The sequence below is a fragment of the Rattus norvegicus genome, chromosome 4 (genome assembly GCF_036323735.1).
Source record: "Rattus norvegicus strain BN/NHsdMcwi chromosome 4, GRCr8, whole genome shotgun sequence".
NCBI lineage: Eukaryota > Metazoa > Chordata > Mammalia > Rodentia > Muridae > Rattus > Rattus norvegicus.
The window spans coordinates 107,539,925-107,560,770 of record NC_086022.1 but is presented as its reverse complement, the minus strand read 5'-3'; the positions used below and the strand labels follow the sequence as shown (position 1 = coordinate 107,560,770).

General features: G+C 40.9%; 1 pseudogene; it reads right to left on the bottom strand.

The window, feature by feature from the left end:
* Window positions 1-10,787: 10,787 nt before the first annotated feature.
* Window positions 10,788-13,325, bottom strand: Shc1-ps1 (SHC adaptor protein 1, pseudogene 1; annotated as a pseudogene).
* Between the last annotated feature and the right edge of the window lie 7,521 nt (window positions 13,326-20,846).

Here is a 20,846-nt window from a genome sequence, read left to right as displayed (position 1 = left end):
GCAAGTAAAAGATCTGTACAATAAGAACTCAAGACACTGAGGAAAGAAATTGAAGAAGACCTCAGAAGATGGAAAGATCTCCCATGCTCATGGATTGGCAGGATTAATATGGTAAAAATGGCCATTTTACCAAAAGCAATCTACAGATTCAATGCAATCCCCATCAAAATACCAATCCAATTCTTCAAAGAGTTAGACAGAACAATTTGCAAATTCATCTGGAATAACAAAAAACCCAGGATAGCTAAAGCTATCCTCAACAATAAAAGGACTTCAGGGGGAATCACTATCCCTGAACTCAAGCAGTATTACAGAGCAATAGTGATAAAAACTGCATGGTATTGGTACAGAGACAGACAGATAGACCAATGGAAGAGAATTGAAGACCCAGAAATGAACCCACACACCTATGGTCACTTGATTTTTGACAAAGGAGCCAAAACCATCCAATGGAAAAAAGATAGCATTTTCAGCAAATGGTGCTGGTTCAACTGGAGGGCAACATGTAGAAGAATGCAGATCGATCCATCCTTATCACCCTGTACAAAGCTTAAGTCCAAGTGGATCAAGGACCTCCACATCAAACCAGACACACTCAAACTAATAGAAGAAAAACTAGGGAAGCATCTGGAACACATGGGCACTGGAAAAAATTTCCTGAACAAAACACCAATGGCTTATGCTCTAAGATCAAGAATCGACAAATGGGATCTCATAAAACTGCAAAGCTTCTGTAAGGCAAAGGACACTGTGGTTAGGACAAAACGGCAACCAACAGATTGGGAAAAGATCTTTACCAATCCTACAACAGATAGAGGCCTTATTTCCAAAATATACAAAGAACTCAAGAAGTTAGACCGCAGGGAAACAAATAACCCTATTAAAAAATGGGGTTCAGAGCTAAACAAAGAATTCACAGCTGAGGAATGCCGAATGGCTGAGAAACACCTAAAGAAATGTTCAACATCTTTAGTCATAAGGGAAATGCAAATCAAAACAACCCTGAGATTTCACCTCACACCAGTGCGATTGGCTAAGATCAAAAACTCAGGTGACAGCAGATGCTGGCGAGGATGTGGAGAAAGAGGAACACTCCTCCATTGTTGGTGGGATTGCAGACTGGTAAAACCATTCTGGAAATCAGTCTGGAGGTTCCTCAGAAAATTGGACATTGAACTGCCTGAGGATCCAGCTATACCTCTCTTGGGCATATACCCAAAAGATGCCTCAACATATAAAAGAGACACGTGCTCCACTATGTTCATCGCAGCCTTATTTATAATAGCCAGAAGCTGGAAAGAACCCAGATGCCCTTCAACAGAGGAATGGATACAGAAAATGTGGTACATCTACACAATGGAATATTACTCAGCTATCAAAAACAACGAGTTTATGAAATTCGTAGGCAAATGGTTGGAACTGGAAAATATCATCCTGAGTGAGCTAACCCAATCACAGAAAGACATACATGGTATGCACTCATTGATAAGTGGCTATTAGCCCAAATGCTTGAATTACCCTAGATCCCTAGAACAAACGAAACTCAAGACGGATGATCAAAATGTGAATGCTTCACTCCTTCTTTAAATGAGGAAAAAGAATACCCTTGGCAGGGAAGGGAGAGGGAAAGATTAAAACAGAGACTGAAGGAACACCCATTCAGAGCCTGCCCCACAGGTGGCCCATACATATACAGCCACCCAATTAGACAAGATGGATGAAGCAAAGAAGTGCAGACCGACAGGAGCCGGATGTAGATCGCTCCTGAGAGACACAGCCAGAATACAGCAAATATAGAGGCGAATGCCAGCAGCAAACCACTGAACTGAGAATAGGTCCCCTATTGAAGGAATCAGAGAAAGAACTGGAAGAGCTTGAAGGGGCTCGAGACCCCAAAAGTCCAACAATGCCAAGCAACCAGAGCTTCCAGGGACTAAGCCACTACCTAAAGACTATACATGGACTGACCCTGGACTCTGACCCCATAGGTAGCAATGAATATCCTAGTAAGAGCACCAGTGGAAGGGGAAGCCCTGGGTCCTGCTAAGACTGAACCCCCAGTGAACTAGTCTATGGGGGGAGGGCGGCAATGGGGGGAGGGTTGGGAGGGGAACACCCATAAGGAAGGGGAGGGGGGAGGGGGATGTTTGCCCGGAAACCGGGAAAGGGAATAACACCCGAAATGTATATAAGAAATACTCAAGTAAATAAAAAAAAAAAAAAAAAAAAAAGAAGAAAAAAAAAAAAGAAAAAAAAAAAAAAAAACCATGCAATTGTTAAAACTTGGAACAAGTTTATTCCCCAATATATCTAAGAAGATTCTCACACAAACAACACACACACACACACACACACACACACACACACACACACACACACACACAAAACATGTTCACCAGATTTACTTCACAGTCTGTACATGAAAATCTCTAAGGGGAGTTGAAGTCAAGGGCAAGCTACACTCTTCAGCACAGGTGCTTTCATTAGCAGGTCTTCTCCTCAGGTGCCTTAGGGAGTGGAATGAAAAGGAACCCCTTAGTGCACACTGTTGGCAGTCAATGCTTCTTAAGATTTTTGTCTTTTACTATCTATTGTAATGCTAAGTGTAGGCCTCAAAACCTGAAATCTGCACATAGCCCATGTGACCTGCCCCCCTAGGCCCCAGTTAATCGTGATTGGTAAATGAAGATGGCACAGCCAATAGCTGGAAAGAAGATATGTGGGTCAGGTTGAGGTTTCTAAGGTTTGGAGAGAGAGAGGACCAGGAGGAGGGAAGAAAAAAAGGAAGCACCATGGAACAGAAGAAAAAGAATGTGCAGGAAAGGAGAAAGGAGAGCCATGATAGGTTAGCTATCATTTATTATGGCTATAATAAATCTGGTCGGTCATGTGGGCTGGCCAATTGGAGCTAAGAGTAGCCCAGATGAAACATAGTAAGTAAAATCTTGGGTTATCGATAGGATAATAGATTCTAAGAGCATGGAGGGCAGGCAGCTGCCCAGCTGTTACACTGCCTACGGCATATTAAAAATATAAAAGCTGTGTGGGTCTTTCATCTGGGAACCTAGATGGTCTGAGGCAGGAAGGAAGCCCCAGGCCAGAATTTTTAATACTTTTTTACTACAAATGCTTTTCTACCAGCCCCAGGTGTACTGACTTATAAATGAAGTGAGATTATCAATTAAAGAAGGTGACTGAGGCGAAATCAAAGCAAGACTTTTCAAAAGTCCAAGGGTAAAATTCTCAGTCCTTACTCTTGTATGTCACACAGAAGACTTCTGCGTCCACCCTCCTCAGTCATCAATAGAGAGCTTGAATGATGGCCATTCGTTTGCAATAAATAACTCAATAAAACGTGAATAATAATCATACTCCTTTTAAAATATGGAATAGACATTTTCTTTTTAGGTAAAAATTAATCATCAAGGATGAGTAATTTCATAGGGTTTGAATATAGCTATTTTCTGATCAGTAGAAAAATTGACCTGACTCCAAGACTCTAAGAAAATAACAGTCTTTTTGATCAAGGAGAAAGTTTATTTTGAAGTAATAGAAAAATGTTCTCAATGGGCCTAAAAATAACTACTAGGAGTCAGCACAGAAAGACAAGAGGTCATGTCAGACAGGGAAAGAGTCTGTGTGAGGGTTGAGCTATGGATGAGCTGACATGGGGACAAGCATCAGAATTCAGTGGCTACAGCCACATTTGAAAATGTGAAAATTTATTTTATTTGTTTTGAGTCAAGGTCTCAAGAAGTCCCAGCTAACATTGAATTCAGTATGTAGCCAAAGTTGACTTTAAATATTTGTTTCTTCTGCCTTTACCTCCAAAGTGCTGGAATTACATACACACATCAGCATACCTAGGATACAGTCGTCTTGGATTGAACCCAAAGCTTTGTGCATGCTAGGCAAGAACCCTACCAACTGAGCTACAACCCCAGTCCAGAAAGATGATTTTTAAGCAGAGGGAAGCATATAAACCTCAGTGGCCATGGAAGAAGCATAGAATTTGAGAAGCAGCTGACTATGGACAATGCTGTAGCAGAAGTCTAGGAGACTTAACGAAATACTGCTACAAACACCTGGGGTTCGAATCTTATTCCACTTCTGCAACTGTGCAAACAGAGGCTGCAGAATCCTAATGGATCGTGTCTAATTACTTCACTATCTAATGAAAAGTGTACCCACTGTCTCAAGAGACTAGGTTTTTTTTCCCATAATATTTGCTTCTAACTCTACTACACACCCCACAACAAAATATGCACTCATGCAAATGATCCTGATGTCTTCTGTTTCTTCATCCTAATGTATGATAGCAGGTTCGTTCTAGACAAACCAGTTGTTCTATATTTACAGATAGATCACTACTTGTGATCTTTAAGAGAATGCTAGAGAGGGAAGTAGAGAAAAATCTTGCACAAGCCAATAAAAATGATTAGAGAAAATCTGTTTTCCACATCTTTGAATCTAAAGACATGTTTAGCTGTTGTCCCTGTTTTAGTCAGGGTTTGTATTCCTGCACAAAACATCACGAGCAAGAAGCAAGTTGGAGAACAAATGCCTTATTTAGCTTACACATTCACATTGTTGCTCATCAACAAAGGAAGTCAGGACAGGAACTCACACAGGGCAGAAACTTGGATCAGGATCTGATGCAGAGGCCATGGAGCGAGGCTGCTTACAGGATTGCTTCTCCTGGCTTGCTCAGCTTGCTTTCTTATAGAACCTAGGACTACCAACTCAGGGATGGCACCACCCACAATGGGACCATCCACCCTTGACCACTAACTTAGAAAATGCCTTACAGCTGTATCTCATGGAGGCATTTTCTCAAGGGAGGCTTCTTTCTCTTTGAAAACTCCAGCTTGTATCAAGTTGGCACACATAACCAGCCAGAACAGTCCCCCTCAAGGTCCATGCATTACAGCAATGGTGGATTGGCTCGATTTGACATGGTCCTGCCAGGACTGAAGAGCTGCCTTATCTAGAATTCTTACAGTGGGGTTGTTCACTTTGTACCTCACTAATTGGAGGCCATGGACATAGATGATTTCACAAAATCAAGCCGTAAGAATGACCGGTTTCATTTCATGCCAAGACAGCTGAAGGAAGAGAGAATTTCGATGTCTAAGCAAAATCTAGGGTAATATTTTTAATAGCATTTTAACATATTTTGTTTTTTCTGTAAGAACATACATTATTCTTTGAAAATTTCATCCATGAATACAAGATGTTTGGATCAATTATAATTCCCCACTATCTCTCTCAAACTCAAGATCCACCAACTTATCTCCTTTGTAGATTCCTTTCCTTATTATCATACTATATAATATATATCATAAATAAACCCTATAATGTTGTTATTGCTATCAATTGCCCCCAAGTCTAATTACTGCTGACTATATACGAATGGGTATGGGGTCATTCACTAGGGCATGGACTACCTACCAATGGCTCCAAGTAAAAAAATGCTACTGTCCCTCCACTAGCAACCATCAACTACCAATAGCTTCTTGGTTACAGGTAGATCTTCTAGAGCCTATCCCTATTCTGTGATGAATTTTTAAACTGGATTAGTGACTTCATGATCAGAAGTAGCATTTACTGCCTTTCTGCTTAAGTTCAAACTCATAGATTCTTCCTGCTCTTTGCCCATAATGCTCCCTTTGATGGTGGGAGGATCTTTAGAGTGAGATTTTTAAGATTTTTCTCCCTCTCCCCTCTCCCCCTATCACCCCCCTTCCGCTTCCCCCTTTCTCCCCCCCCATCTCCCCTCTCTTTCTCTCAGGAATGGATGGATAACACATGTAGGAGTCCCTGCAGAGAACAGATGGGGGCACCAAATCCCCTGGAGCTGGGGCTAGAAATGGGTATTTTGAGGTGCTGATGCTGAAGCTGAGACTAAAACTAGGGTTCTCTGCAAGATACATAATATTTATAACTCTGAACTATCCCTCCAAGCTATGTTGAGTGGGCTATTTAAGAGTATGTACGAGAGGATCTTCAAACATCACAGAATGCCGTAAAGCAAAATATTCAGGACGTGATTTCACTTGGGGGTTGCACACATGGATGTTAAAAGAACCTTATTTATTCAGTCACTTCATGTCCATCAGAGTCATGAGTATAGAAATAAGAGAATTTTTTCCAACTTTAAGATTAGAATTTTGTGAGGGAAGCAACCCATCTAATCAAGGGCCCGAGGAAATTTTGGAGGCTTTGGATACATTGTTTTCACTTTTTAAATGGTTCAATCATAAGACATCTTCCATGAGGTTATAAACAAGAGCAGCTTCTCTTCAGATTAAATAAGAGAACTGATTCTCCCTATGTACAGAAATCATTTCCTATGCTGTTCAAGCATTGGCAACTCCACTGGGAGAAACTTCAGGTTACCTAATTCTAACAAGGTGGGTGGATTAAATCTGGCCAGAGAATTACCACTTCTGACATGGTCATGTAAGTAGCAATTCACACGATACTGTTTGTTTTCTTTGGTCAGAAGCTTTTCTTTGTGCTATATTCATCATGAAGACCCGGGGAATGGAAAATATTTAAGCTAGTTCATTTCCAAGAATAGTGGTTTCAATTGTGAGTTAGCCAATTTATAAGAAATGCAGGCAAGGGGGAGGAGCAGAGACTGAGGGAATGGCCAACCAATAACTGGTCCCCCAATTTGAGACCTATACCATTGGGCAAGCACCAATCCCTAACACTATTAATGATACTGTTATGCTTGCAGGCAGGAGTATAGCATGACTGTCCTCCGAGATGCTCCACCCAGTAGCTGATTCAGACAGATGCAGACACCCACAGCCAAACAGTGGATGGAGATTGGGGAGTTTTATGGAAGAATAAGAGACAATTTCAGCACCTGAAGGAAATAGGAACTCCACAGGAAGACCTATAGACTTGCACTCTTGAGGTTCTCAGAAACTAAACTACCATCCAAAGAACCTAGGCCTTCCCACACGTACGTAGCAGATGTACAGCTTTGTCTTCACATTGGTCTCAAGTAACTGGAGCAGAAGCTATCCCAAAAGCTGTTGCCTGCCTGTATTTTTCTAGACAGACTGCCCTGAATGGCCTCAATTGGAGAAGAAGTGCCTGACCTCTCAGAAACCTGAAGTGCTGGGGTGAGGGATACTCAAGGGGTTACAGCTCAGAGGAGAAGGGGGTAATGGTTGTGCGAGGGCATGACGGAAAGGGGACCAGTGAGCAGGATGTAAAGTGAATAAGTAAAAACATAAAAATAAAAATAAAAAAAGTAGTGGGTTACAAAGAACATTGAAAATGTTCTGACATGTTGGAAGGGAAAGAGCTACTCGAATTTCCGAAATCTTTAGACACTTCAGAGATGGCTGCAGCCAGATTTTTGTAAGACCACAATAACACATGAGCAGAAAAATAGAACACACATCTGGCTACACACACCACTCACAGAAATGCTCATTAAAAGACTGACCAATTAGCCTATAGACAATGCAGTAATTAACACCCTCACAGCTGGAAAAGAGAATAGTTCAAATGAAATTCCGTCCAAGGCACTTGAAGGATAATTATGCATGAAATATAAAATCAGTCACTGCAGAGTTCACAATTACAATCAGCAAGAGATTTAAGGCTTTCTTTCCCCCAAAGATAGAACAAGCAAGAAACAAATGTAACAGGTGATTAATACCAACGCAGGCAGCAGCTTTTTGTGAAAGCAACCCTCCACTCTAATTAAACATCTAAATCCAAACTTTGGCCTAGTACTAAGTCACTGGTTGGATTCTTGTAATTTTCAACATGTCTTATTATTGCCCATGGAAGCAAAGCAAATACTCCTGATTCTAGCTCAGGCAACCGCTTGCTGTATACAAGCTCAAGCAACAACCTGTGAGACACACCTACAGTTCAGCATGCCAGATGATCCTCTTAGACTGTCCCCCAACTTTCAACATGCCTAATTCATTCATAAGGAAACAACATGATTGGACTTCTCAGCTTTATATGACTATGGATTTTTCTATTAATGGTGAAATGTATTTGATATTGACATCGGTTGTTTCCCATCAAAATACAGACCACGTGTATTTTAAACAAATTTCAATTTGAAGATCACACGTCAGCATTACTTTTTAAAAATGACTAGCATAGGACTTTGTTTTTCATTTTCATTAATAAAATCTACAAAAAAGTTCAGGGACCATTCCCTGGATTTCTTGTAGACAGGATAGATTTGGAGTCCAAAGTTTAATGGGTGGGTTGGTGTCCCTATTTCTCTACTGGGGTTTCTATTCAGTTTCTATATCCCCTTAGGAGCAGGGAGAGGGATTGTGGGAGTGCATGACCAGGAGTGGGGACAGAGATTAAGGTATAAAATGAATTTAAAAATTAAAATTAAAATTAAAATTAAAAAAGAAGAGTCAAGATCATCAGAAACACTTAAGTGCCTCCCTTATCTGAAGTCCCTGTCATGTCTTCAAGATGCCCCCTCTGTCTACCCCAGTTAGTTGCAGATTTCTCATCATTCTCATGGCCATCTGGCCATCTTTCCTGTCTTTCCCCACACCTGATCCAGAACCACCCCCATTTCCCTTCCCATCCCCTCTTGCACCCAGTTCCTTTAAGATACTTCATGAAGATAGACATAAATCATCTCAATCAAACCAACTTAGGTTCTTCCAAGACTGATGTATTATGGATGATTGTGTCTATCAAGCTCATCAAAACAAGATGTGCCTGGGAGATTAGAGAGTGCACCTCAGGGTATGCGTGTAATGTTTTCAAGCACAATTAACAGTGAACATGATGGATAGACTAAAAGAAGACAATGGAGAAGGTATGAAGCTCAGTTATTCTCTCTCTCTCATACACACACACACACACACACACACACACACACACACACCACTACCACCACCACCACCATCACCACCATCCCCATCACTATCAGTATCATTTCTCTGACATACTCACACAGCACCAACACCATCATCATCATCATCATTATCTTACACACATATATCATCATCATCATCATCATCTTACACACATATATCATCATCATCATCATCATCATCATCATCATCATCTCTCATATGCACACATATGACCACCACCACCATCATCATCACCACCATCATCATCATCATCATCTTTGTCATCATCATTATCCCTCCCAACTTTTGTCCTCTCTTTGTCTCCCCACTTCTTATTTCTGCATATAACATGTGACTTAATCTGCTCCATCCTAACCCCACCCTGTGATTGGAACTTCTGAAATCATGCGCAAAAAAACTGAAATCCCACCTTTTAAGTAGTTCTGTCAAGTATTTTGGCACTATATACAAACTAATACATTTATTCAATTACAAATGCTCTCTGAGGAATTACACCTGGTAGTATCTTTAAGAAAAATTTGAGATTTTTTTTCTCCCTCCATTGAATGAAGACTCATAAAAACAACAAAAAGAAATTCCTCACTGTTTATTCTATTTACCAGATGCTATATTTATACTCATAGATATAACAAGGAATCTAGATTGAATGCTTTATTGTACAAGTGATTGGGATGGCATATGATAGTGTTTTACTTATCTTAATATTTTCTATAAAGTAGAACATATAATTCCTACTCATCTTTATTTTCATTACTTATATGGTTTAGATGTAATATGCTTCTCTGTACCTCCCTCCTGACTGGGGAGACTTCAAGCTTAGATATTAATAATAATACTTGTACTTGATAATGTACTTGAGTATCCATATAGAAATCGGTTAGCACCACACCACATTTGGAAAAGTGCCTTACTTGGAGTCACATTCATTACTAAGACAACCTGCTCAGTGATCTGGGGAAGGTGTATGGATGTTAGAATAAAATAGCCTTTTCAACCCAAAAGAGAAAGCTTTTTTAAAGGAGAAATACGGACTTTAATGAAGACTATTTCCCTTTGGTATAAGACATCCAAACCAAAAATAGGTGATAGCCCAAACTGAAATCCAGTCAACCACTTCTTGTCCAGAAAGCCTTCAGAGTAAGCTTGCAAGGTTTCTGTGCTGGCCTGGCCGCATCTGCCCTCAAGCAGAAGGGAGGATCTAAAGCTATCACATAATTCCACAACACCGTTCAGTCAAATTTCTGCTCAGGTGTCTTGAGGAAGAAGGGGGCAGGGGCGGGTTGGTGTTGGGGGAGATACAGGACCCTGTCCTAGTTAGGCCAGGGAGTAAAATCTCAACGGACCCTGGGCTCCAACCTCATAGGTAGCAATGAATAGCCTAGTAAGAGCACCAGTGGAAGGGGAAGCCCTTGGTCCTGCCAAGACTGAACACCTAGTGAATGTGATTGTTGGCGGGAGGGTGGTAATGGAGGGAGGATGGGGAGGGGAAACCCACTTAGAAGGGGAGGGGGAGGGGTTAGGGGGATGTTGACCCGGAAACTGGGAAGGGGAATAACAATCGAAATGTAAATAAGAAATACTCAAGTTAATAAAGATTAAAAAAAAAAGAAATTGCCTCTCATAAAAATAGGTGCAAAATCACAATAATAGCAATGTCAAGGCAGTGTTAAGGCAATGGTCAAAATTTCACTTGTCAAAAGTTATAGGCAGCTAATTATAACTGACAGAATATTAATTTTTCCAGAAATGACCTGTATATGGATTGTCTAATACACACTGTATATCGTGGAAACCATAGTCACAAACAGAACAAAATGAACTCAAGTAATATTCATATTTTTAAAGATACAAATATATATATAAATAAAAACATGTATAAAACAATATTTTAAAAAGTTTGGAAAAGTCAACGAGGTGATGTATAAATGTAATTGATTATCATAATTCTGTGCTCAAAAGTCAGCAATGAAAAACAAAACCAGGTAAATAAATCTACAGCCCTAAAATGTATATTTTTTATATAAAAAAAAAAGAGAGAGAGAAAGAGAGTGCAGTTCCAGACCTGCAAATGGTATTGGGGATTGTCTACTGCTTCAGTCTTCAGGCTTCCATAAAACCCACTTGGACTGCACACATACTGGAGGCCCAAATCAGCAACACACACCTGTCCCAAAAGAGGGAGACTGATGGGGTTACAGTAACGGCTACACTTTGGCTGTAGACTATAACACACATACAAACATGGGAGGGGCGGGCTTAAGAAATATATATAGACCCCTTGGAGGGAAGGCATTGAGGTCAGGAGGCACTGAGCAAGACAGGTCCAATCCTGCCCCTCCCCAAGGCTCTGGAGATAATTGTTCTTTTTGGTTTTTTGGAAACAGGTCCTCTCTCCATAGCCCTGGCTGTCCTGGAACTCACTGCTGTAGGCCAGGGTAGCATCACAAATCCTCCTGCCTCTGCCTCCTGAGTGCAATGATTAAAGGCATGTGCCACCACATCCTGGCTTGGAGCAACCTCTAAAGAGCTGTACATCCAAAAGCAGAGGAGATAACGGCCACTCCTGCCCTATTCTCCCCAGACACAGGAAGGGGTGCTGAGCAGAACAGGGTTCCAGAAGTCAAGGTGTCAGTAACTCCTGTCCACATCTGAAGGGCCTGAGAACTCTGCATAAAGTATCTGCAGACCTATGATAGTCGAAGGCACAAAGTTTTAAGGGGATGCATAGGGAGTAGGATATGTTAAAAGGGGTCTGGGGTACCCTGAAGACCAGGAGTAAACCAGAGGTATGATTATTTCCCTTCCCCCAAAGGGCAATTACTCCACTGGGTCTAACACCACAGGGAATTTTCCATTATAAAACCCACCCTTTTGGGGGGAAGTGCATCATGTTGGCACAGGCAAGGCCCAGACAAGGGACCACTCTGCACATTAATGCTTTGGTGAGGTTTGGGCAGAAGAAGGATGCTTCCCCAGGCTCCTAGTAAAAAATCCTCTCTCAAGTGGGCACTAAAGCCGTGTCCTCGCTGCTCAGTTCCCACCAAGCAGCAGCCCCACGAGTACACGGTAGAAGAGTACATGGTAGAAGGGAGTGAAGAGCGTCCTCCAGGAGAGGCTGAGAAGGATCACACTTTCAGATCCAAAGGTTGCTGTAGACGCAGCTCGCTGCCTGCAGAGATGATGGGTAAGTGATTGTCCATGTGGTAGCTGATCAGGTGACTGACACTCTCAAAGCGGTGATCCTTTGTCTGAACCACACCTTCAGGGTCCACCAGAAGCAAGTGCTTGGGCTGCCCCCTCTGCAGGCCAGTGAGCACGTACTGGCCAGGTGTGGTTGTACTCTCTCGCACCAAGAAGTCACCGTTGAGCTGCAGCAGCGCTTCAGACTCCTGCCGGCTGAGTTTCCCATGAAACCAGGACTCCCCTTGGAGCTGCTCAGCCATGGACATGGACTGGGGAGCTGGCGGCACACGGAGTGTATCTTCAAAGGGCTTCATGTCAAAGAGGTCTCGGGGTGCACTGCCATTAATAGAAGGATTTGGGGATCCGGCCCCACCACCAGCTTGCCGGGCCTTGTCTAGATTCTGTATGTTGACATAGAAAGGATCATCGAAGAATTCTCTGCCTGGGCACGGTGGTGGGGGCAGCATCTGTTTACGGACTTCATGGTCTCCTGTAACATGCTGCCCTATTGGCAGTGTAGCTCCCAAGTGACTGTGCATTTGGGCACTGGGCAGAGTGGGTCGAGCAGCCCCTTCCCAAAGCCTCATATCTACCACTCCAACCAGGAGGGGGTTCCTTCCCTGGGAAGTCATTGTAGTACTGATGGTCAGGGGGCTCTTCTTCCTCCTCATCCCAAGCTGAGTCATCAAAGCCAGCCATCCTGTCATGGGGGGTGACCAGCTTGGGTGAATTCCTGAGATACTGTTTGAAGCGCAACTCAAAGGCCTGCCCGATGGTGCTGATGACGTCCTGAGCAAGTCCTTCAGGACACTCCAGGATATGGCAGGCTCTCTGATTCGCAGGGTCTTTGGCAACATAGGCAACGTACTCAGTTGTGTCCAGATTCCCACCAGACGCGAATGGGATAGATTGCATGTGATGGTTGGCAATGATCTGCTTGCGGTCTGCTGCCATGAGGTTAGGCTGCTGGTAGACGCAGTGAGAATGATCGGCACTCCAGCAAACTTCAGGTTACTCCTCCCCAGGATAGAGCTGAGTGGGCGGCTGCAGGACTTTCTCCTCGTCGTCGCCCCTTTGGCACCAGGCACAGCTTCACACACCAAACCGATGGCCTCCCTGGTGACCTGAGTCCGGGTATTGAAGTCAAGGGCTCGCATTGACTGTAAGACCTCCACGCAACTCATGTACAGGGTCTCATGGAATCTCCGCATCACACCGCGGGCCGATCTGGTTCCGGGTCATGCAACTGTCTGCTTAAGTCACCGCCCCAACTTTCACCCCGGCCTGGGCCTCCCCAGACAAATTTTATTACACTCAAGAGAAAGCTTTAAATGCCAAACTCAAGCCCAGCTTCGAATTCTGAAAGTAACTATGAGTCCATTAGATTTCCCCAAATTCATGAGTAGCCTGAAATGTAAATGGACCTCCTTCTTCAGAAACGTGAATATGATATGATTTTCCAAAAATCTGATCCAAACTGTGCCAGGATAAGCAAACCCTAGTGGCAAACCAACTAAATGATTCACATTAGAAATGTTTGAATTTTTGTTGCACTAAGAAAATTATGAGAAAGATGTGTAGCTCACACACTCTTTTATGCATTTTTAATCTAGAGGAGGCACTGTTTTAAGTATCAGCTTCAGTTAATTCTTGCAATCCATGCTCAGTCTTAGCAGTCAGGTGTAATAACCATCCTGAACTTATAAGTAAGGAAACTGAGGCACAGTGACATGAAATACCCTGCCAAGATAGTACAAGGACTAACTGGGGGAAGTTGATTTTGGATGAACAACCTGTGCCTAAGCTATCAGTAATGCTGTGTACAGAGTCTACATTCTAATAAGGAAAGGACACATGCATACTCCAGTGGGAACGCTACTTCATACTCTGCAGTTTAGCCAATGTTAGTGTTTATTAATAAGTGTGCTGAAATTGAGGCAAAATGGAAAATTCCAAGTTTCATTGGTCAAATGGTAATAGCATAACAGTAATTTTGGAAATCAAGTAGGCAGGATATAGTGAATTTTATGATGAAAATTCAGTTCAAGGAATTACCATAAACAAAGTTCCTGGGCAAGTGTCAATAACAGCTCTTTCAGAAACATCCTAAAACTCCAAATCTAAAATCAGGAGAGGAATAGATACATCATTGTTTAATCATACAATGTTCAGAACAGAATAAAACCTGAATACAATGTGGTAAGTGGCATTCAACAGCTTCATTGTGTCAAACTTGGCTGCATTACAATAATTGAATAAAAGAAATGACTCTATCATATTCTCTATAGTATTAAGTAAAAATTAGAAAGTTGCTAACCAAAAAAACTATCACAGACACAAATTATGTCATTATCCTTAGAACTTGCATAAATTTTCTTAAATCTTTCCTTGAAGTGAAGAGTTATCATTGGGGGATGGAACAATAATAGTTCACTGGATAAAGACATTTGCCACCAAGTCTGATGACCTGAATTCAATTCCCAGGATGCACATAGAAGGAGAGACCTGATTCTGATTCTCACCTGCTGTCTTCTGACTCTTCTGACCCTTTTCCTCCTACATGCGCACTGTTCCACATGCACATGCAAATATATTCATTTGTCTCCTACCGTTCTTCCCTCTTACTTCCCCTTCTCCTTCTCTCTCTTTCCCTTTATCCTCTTGCTTTACCTCCCCCTCCTTCCTCCTCCCTCCCATGGACACATAAACAAAATAATTTTTTAAACAAATAAAAAAAAGTTTTTTTATATATTAAGGTATAAGAGGCATTGTTTCTGACTCTAGTTTTATAACACTATAGCTATGGTGTTACATATAAGTCTACTTTTTTGAGCTTCTAAATATTTATTTATCTTTCCTAACATGTAATCATCTTTTAGAGTTTTTACATGTACATGAACATAGCTATATTTTCAATCATTTCATATAATCCAAAATATTAATCACAAACTAATATATAATAAATGATGTCCTTATTCACTGTGCTTTAGGTCTCACATTTTCTTGCCTTTATAAGTGTGTTGCATCTAAAGGAATATGACAGACCTTTTTATATTATACTTCTTCCATGTTTCTTGTTACCTATAGGTTTGCTAGGGTTTTTTTGTGAATAAGCCATTGTTTATTGGGTGCTTAGATGTTTATAATATTGTAGCTTGTGGCCTTTATCACTATTGTAGTTACTTGTCTGTTCCAGTTATAGAATGCTTGACAGAAAGCAATTTAGAGAAGTAAAAAGTGCTCACAGTTGTGGGGAGGATGGGCATAGAGTCCACCATAGTAGAGAAAGCATGACTGCAGGAGTGTAAGGCTAACCTCAGTCACATTTCATCTACGCAGAGGTAGCAGAGAGTGAGAGCAGGAATGGAGTCAGTCTATGAATGTTCAAACCCCAGTTCTAATGATGTACTTTCTTTAGGTAAGAGTCTACCTTCTAAAGAGTCTATAACCTTCCCAAATGGTGCATAGGGACCAAGTTCTCAAATTCATGAGTCTGCGGAGAGCATCTCATATTCAAACCAGAAACACCTATAAGAAGAATCCCATACATATAAATGTATTTCTTTAAAACTCTCTCTGGTCTGGAGCCAGAGTTCAGCAAGACCATACTCTTTTACATCTTTGTTTTGAATTTTGCAAATGACTGATACGTACTTTAATTCTTAAAGTAACTTTATTAAATATAAAATTAGTAACATTTTGGTGTACATGTAAGCTATATAACTATATTCAAAGAATTATATTGCAGCTCTATTTTGATAATAATTTTTCAGATTTTGAAGAGCTAATCAGATTTTTGCACTGCTTGGGACTAATAAGCATGTAAATTCTTGTTCATAGAAAATATAGCACAATACTCTTTACTATATTTCAGTTGATCAATTAGGGTGTCTGAAATAATTCTACCAGGTCTTTTATTCATTTAATTTCTATCGCATTTTAGCCCCTTGTCTTATAGATACATCATCCTTTATTGCTCTTGGAGTAGCCTAACCTGTGAATTAATCCTCTCTCCCCAGCGAGTGAGCCTTTCAGTCATAAGACTCTATTGGAGGCATCTGTTCCATTGAGCAATTCCCAAAAGCCCTCCCATGGACAAATAATTAATTCAGATAAATTATGAGTATGTAACAGGGAGAGTCGGTGGGGAAGACATTCAGGTGACTGAGGGACTGTGAGATTATTTTGTAAAAAATCCATTCATTAGTCTGATATGTAGGAAAATGTGTCTCTTTTCTCACACACTAATTGTACAAAATAATGAGGTTCATTAACGTTGTCATTTTTGAATGTACTATAATTTCCTCTTAGCCCTCTTTATTGTCCTTTCTTGACTCCCCCTTTCATCCTTCTATAGTCTGGTAGTCTACTTCCACTGAACTTCATATGAGAGAAAAAATTGATACTTACATTCTTAAGACTGATTTATTCCATTCAACGGGATATGGAACAATTCATGAATCTGTTTTTTCTACCACAGAAGCCATGCTGATCTCTGCATTATTTCCACTTTACCATATATGCTGTCAAAATGATCATCAGGCAAACACGTTTCAACAAAGGCTGTGAGCAAATGCATAAAGATAAGAGAACTGTGACGGAACATCCTAATGGATGTGATGTGAAGAAGGAACATGGAGTTAGGCATGTCAGAAGACGTTTTTGTCCCAATCGAGTACCATCATGTATTTCCTGCAACAGGGTGAGAATGTTATTCAACTTCTACTAGAGCGGATCATTAGAAGTGCTTACAGAGGACGGTGCCGTGGTTATGATTATCTTGAAATGTACTGTCAAAATTTCAGGAAATAAATCTCAGGAGATAAAGGACAGAAGATAAGACCTACCATATGTGGTAACTGAGGGCTGACATGTTCCCATCCTTACATTCTATAGTCTTTTACAAACAAAGCAACGGCAGTGATATATGCAACTCTAGTATTTCTCTTTCTCTACCATTTCACTTTACTTTTGCAGGGATGGTTAATAGGCATATTAATACTCTATGTCATACTGTCTAAGGAAATAAAATAACTCAGAAATATCAGGATCCCAAGTGAGCACTATGTATGGAACAGAAGCAGGTAATGAATGGTTTGAGTAAATAAATAGCCAGTATTCATAAGCAGATTTCATCTCCCAAGGTGGAGATTCTGCTAGAAAATATGGTTAAGATAGTCTTAAGCCATTAAATTACCTTGTCTCTGCAAGCCTGATGCCCTGGGCACTCCCAGACCATATGGCAGAAAAATATCTTGTCAAGAATTTCATGGCTGGCATCAATCTGTGCAATGAGAGGCACAGCTGCCTCGCTGGAGAGGGTCCAGGATGTTTCAGGACTGCTTGTTCTTCCATAGATGAATGGAAAGGTTGAGGCCTGGGCCCACAGCTTTGTTTATATCTCTCTACAAGGGGCAGAGATCACAGTCCATAGCATGGTGCCCTGCTGCCGCAGCCCTTCTGTTCTGTCTTTACCTTAGAAATAACAGAAGTGTTAATGACAGAAGTGTCACCCATGGCCCTGGGATTCAGGAAACTTTTTAGAGAATCCAAGCATCTTGGTCCTGATATTGACTTTAGTGAAGGAACTAAAAAGAAGCCAGGTAATGAATAAACTGACTATAGGTCTCCCTGTCTCTGTCTCTGTTTCTGTCTCTGCCTCTCTCTCTCTCTCTCTCTCTCTCTCTCTCTCTCTCTCTCTCTCTCACACACACACACACACACACACACACACACACACACACACACAGAGGTTCTTTAAAAAAGTTTCCTGATACATGGCTGGCTGGCCTAGAACTTACTTTGTAGACCACACTAGCCTTGAACTAACTGAAATCTTCCTGCTTCTACTTTACAGGTACTAGATTTATAGGTGTATGCCACCATATATGGATGTAAGGAAAAATGATTTTATTTGTTTCAATATCAGTAATGCTGGATTGGATCTGACAACACTTTTTCTAGAAGACATAATATCTCAAGTAAAATTTGGAAATTGTTGTTTAAGTAATTTTACAATGTCACATGTATATATACAATGTATTAGTCACATTCATCCCCATCACTTTCTCCTGTCTCACTCCACACTCTCCTGAGCCCATTCTTCCAAACTAGATACCCTTTTGCACTAAGCCTCATATTTTTAAGTGTCTAGTGACATACCAAGTTTAACTAAGGCTGCTTGCTTGATCGTGACTGAAGGGTTATCAGCCAGAGCACTCAGCTAGCCAGAGCTACAACACTGAAGAAGATGTGACACTCTTGACACTCCTCAGTAGCTCTTGAGCACCTTAGGGAGCAGTAGTCTTTCTTATAAGCTTCCATCTCATGCATGATGGAAGGTGGTGGACCCCATTGTGTGCTTCATGGATAACTGCAGGTGCTGTGATTATGTTAATACAACTGTGAAGAGCACTCTTAATAACAGACCAAAGCAAGCAGTTATCTGAAGTCATATGCTCTGTCAGGCAACTCATTTGCCCCTTCTGATAAATATCCAGCTATTTTACCCATAAGAGTTGCCTGATGATGAAACTATAAGCCTAATTACTATTTGAATATAAAAATCATCTCGTCAAGCCACTATTAAGATGAAAATACTGCTCCTTTCAGGAACATTTTTGATCATATGTTTGATGCATTTTTCCCTCATTTTGTTATTGTTTATATGTTTAGATTTTTAGAGGGAAAGGCAGGACTTGGGTGAGATCGTGTGTGTGTGTGTGTGTGTGTGTGTGTGTGTGTGTGTGTGTGTGTTATAAACATTATACACATGCATGGATGTGAATGGTTGCACATGCATATGTGAGTGTATGCATGTGGCAGACAAAAGTCAATTTCAAGTGTCTTCTTCTATAATGTTCTTCAGCATATTTCCTGAGATGGGGCATCTCACTGAATCTACAGCTCGCTGATTTGACAAGACTAGCAGACCAACAAGCTCCAGAGATCCTTGTGCTTCCACTCCTCAGCACTGGGATTATAGGTATTCACAACCACATGCAGCTTTTACGTATTGGATTAGATGAGCTTAGATCTTCATGCTTGCAGAGTAAGCACTTTAGCCACTGAGCCATATACCCAGTCGTGACCTTCCTTCATTATTGAGGTTAGCCTTCTATGGATTGTTCACAAAGGCTTCATATTAGCAGTAAGACATCAACCAGTCTTGTTATTTGAATCCATCAGACGAGCAAGACAATAAAATAATAGCAAAGGAAGTACATTTGGGCCTTCACATTTTATTATGATAATTAGGAAAAAGGCAGATTGGAAAGTTCGAGGGCCAGAAGCACTAACCTGGAAATAGACTATACTTAGAATGGAGGTATGGGTAGATCAAGGGTGCCATGGGAACCCACACTAAAATAATGAATGAGGAATTGCCCTCAGATTTCTAAGTGCCTAGCAGAGAACATAGACCCAAAATGAATCAATCAAATTTAATCTCAAAAGATGATGTCCCTTGTCTACTAAATTAAGCCTGGCCTGCGTTTTAGAATGTTATATCTAGGTGATGTTATGACCTCACATCTGATGTAAGAGAAGACTGTTTTAATGTGAGTGTGTGTCTGTATGTGTGTGTGTGTCTGTGTGTCTGTGTGTGTGTGTCTGTGTGTCTGTGTGTGTGTGTCTGTGTGTGTGTGTAGGGTGGTGTGTATGGGCGTGGGTGTGGGTGTATGCATGTGTTAAAGGATACATGAGTTTCTAAATAACTCTCTACTAGTATGTTGTTCTCATAAATCAAGCTGTCAGACAATGAAAAAACCTATTTACCACTTCTTTATTCTTCCTTCAGGAACATAAATTTATATCCAGCAACTATTATAACATGTTACAAATCAGGACGAAAACTCTAACCTTGATAACAGAAGAAACAGCATAATAAAAGAAAGGGCTGTTGTGGATTAGTTCTTCCTTTGTTGGGCATAGCTAATGTAGCATATTTTTTCATATATTACTGCTTCACAACATATGGACAAAAATTTAAGGGCAATGCAGATTTACTTGATAAAATTAATTAATAGTTGGAAACATTATAAGCAATAACAACAAAATTTAAATCTCACCCTTCTTGCATTGCAGGTAGAAAACGAATAAATAATGTTCTTTAAAGTGGGAAATAAATATTCTTTCTTTGGATAAAAACAAAATGTGTCAGTTTAAGCCATCTTTTATTTGGAAACAAATACATTACACAGCAACTGTGTATGACAAATTCTACCACACTTGGGACTTTAATATGGAAATATCACAGAATAAAACTGGAGAGACAGGATTTGGAGGAGAAAAGAGAGGGTATAAATTGTAGGGAGCCATTCTGAGCTATACAGTCACAAAGGATGTGGGGAGCAGGTGTGGTGGCAGTCCCAAGATGGCGCCCGGGACTGCAGCTAAGTCTCATGACTAGTACCTGACTTCCTCACACACCTGAAACTAGCCATGTCCATTGTGAGAGCTGCGCAGGCGCACCATGACGCAAGATCAGGCCATGTGACATGGACCTATGAACTGAGATTACGCAGTCTGGACGGAGGAGGTAGAGTTGAGAGAGGATATAAGGGAGTGTGCTGGGGGCTGGGGGGAGGATGAAGAGAAGAAAAGAAAAGAGAGATTGCTGCTTGCATGCAGAAAGAAAGGTTCCTGAATAAACTGCTTTGGGAAGAATGTTGTGGTGTTGCTCCTTTCTGCGGGACGGAGACGGAGACGACAATAAATAACATAATTATACCATAATATAAAACAATAATTAAAAATAATACCCATGGCTAG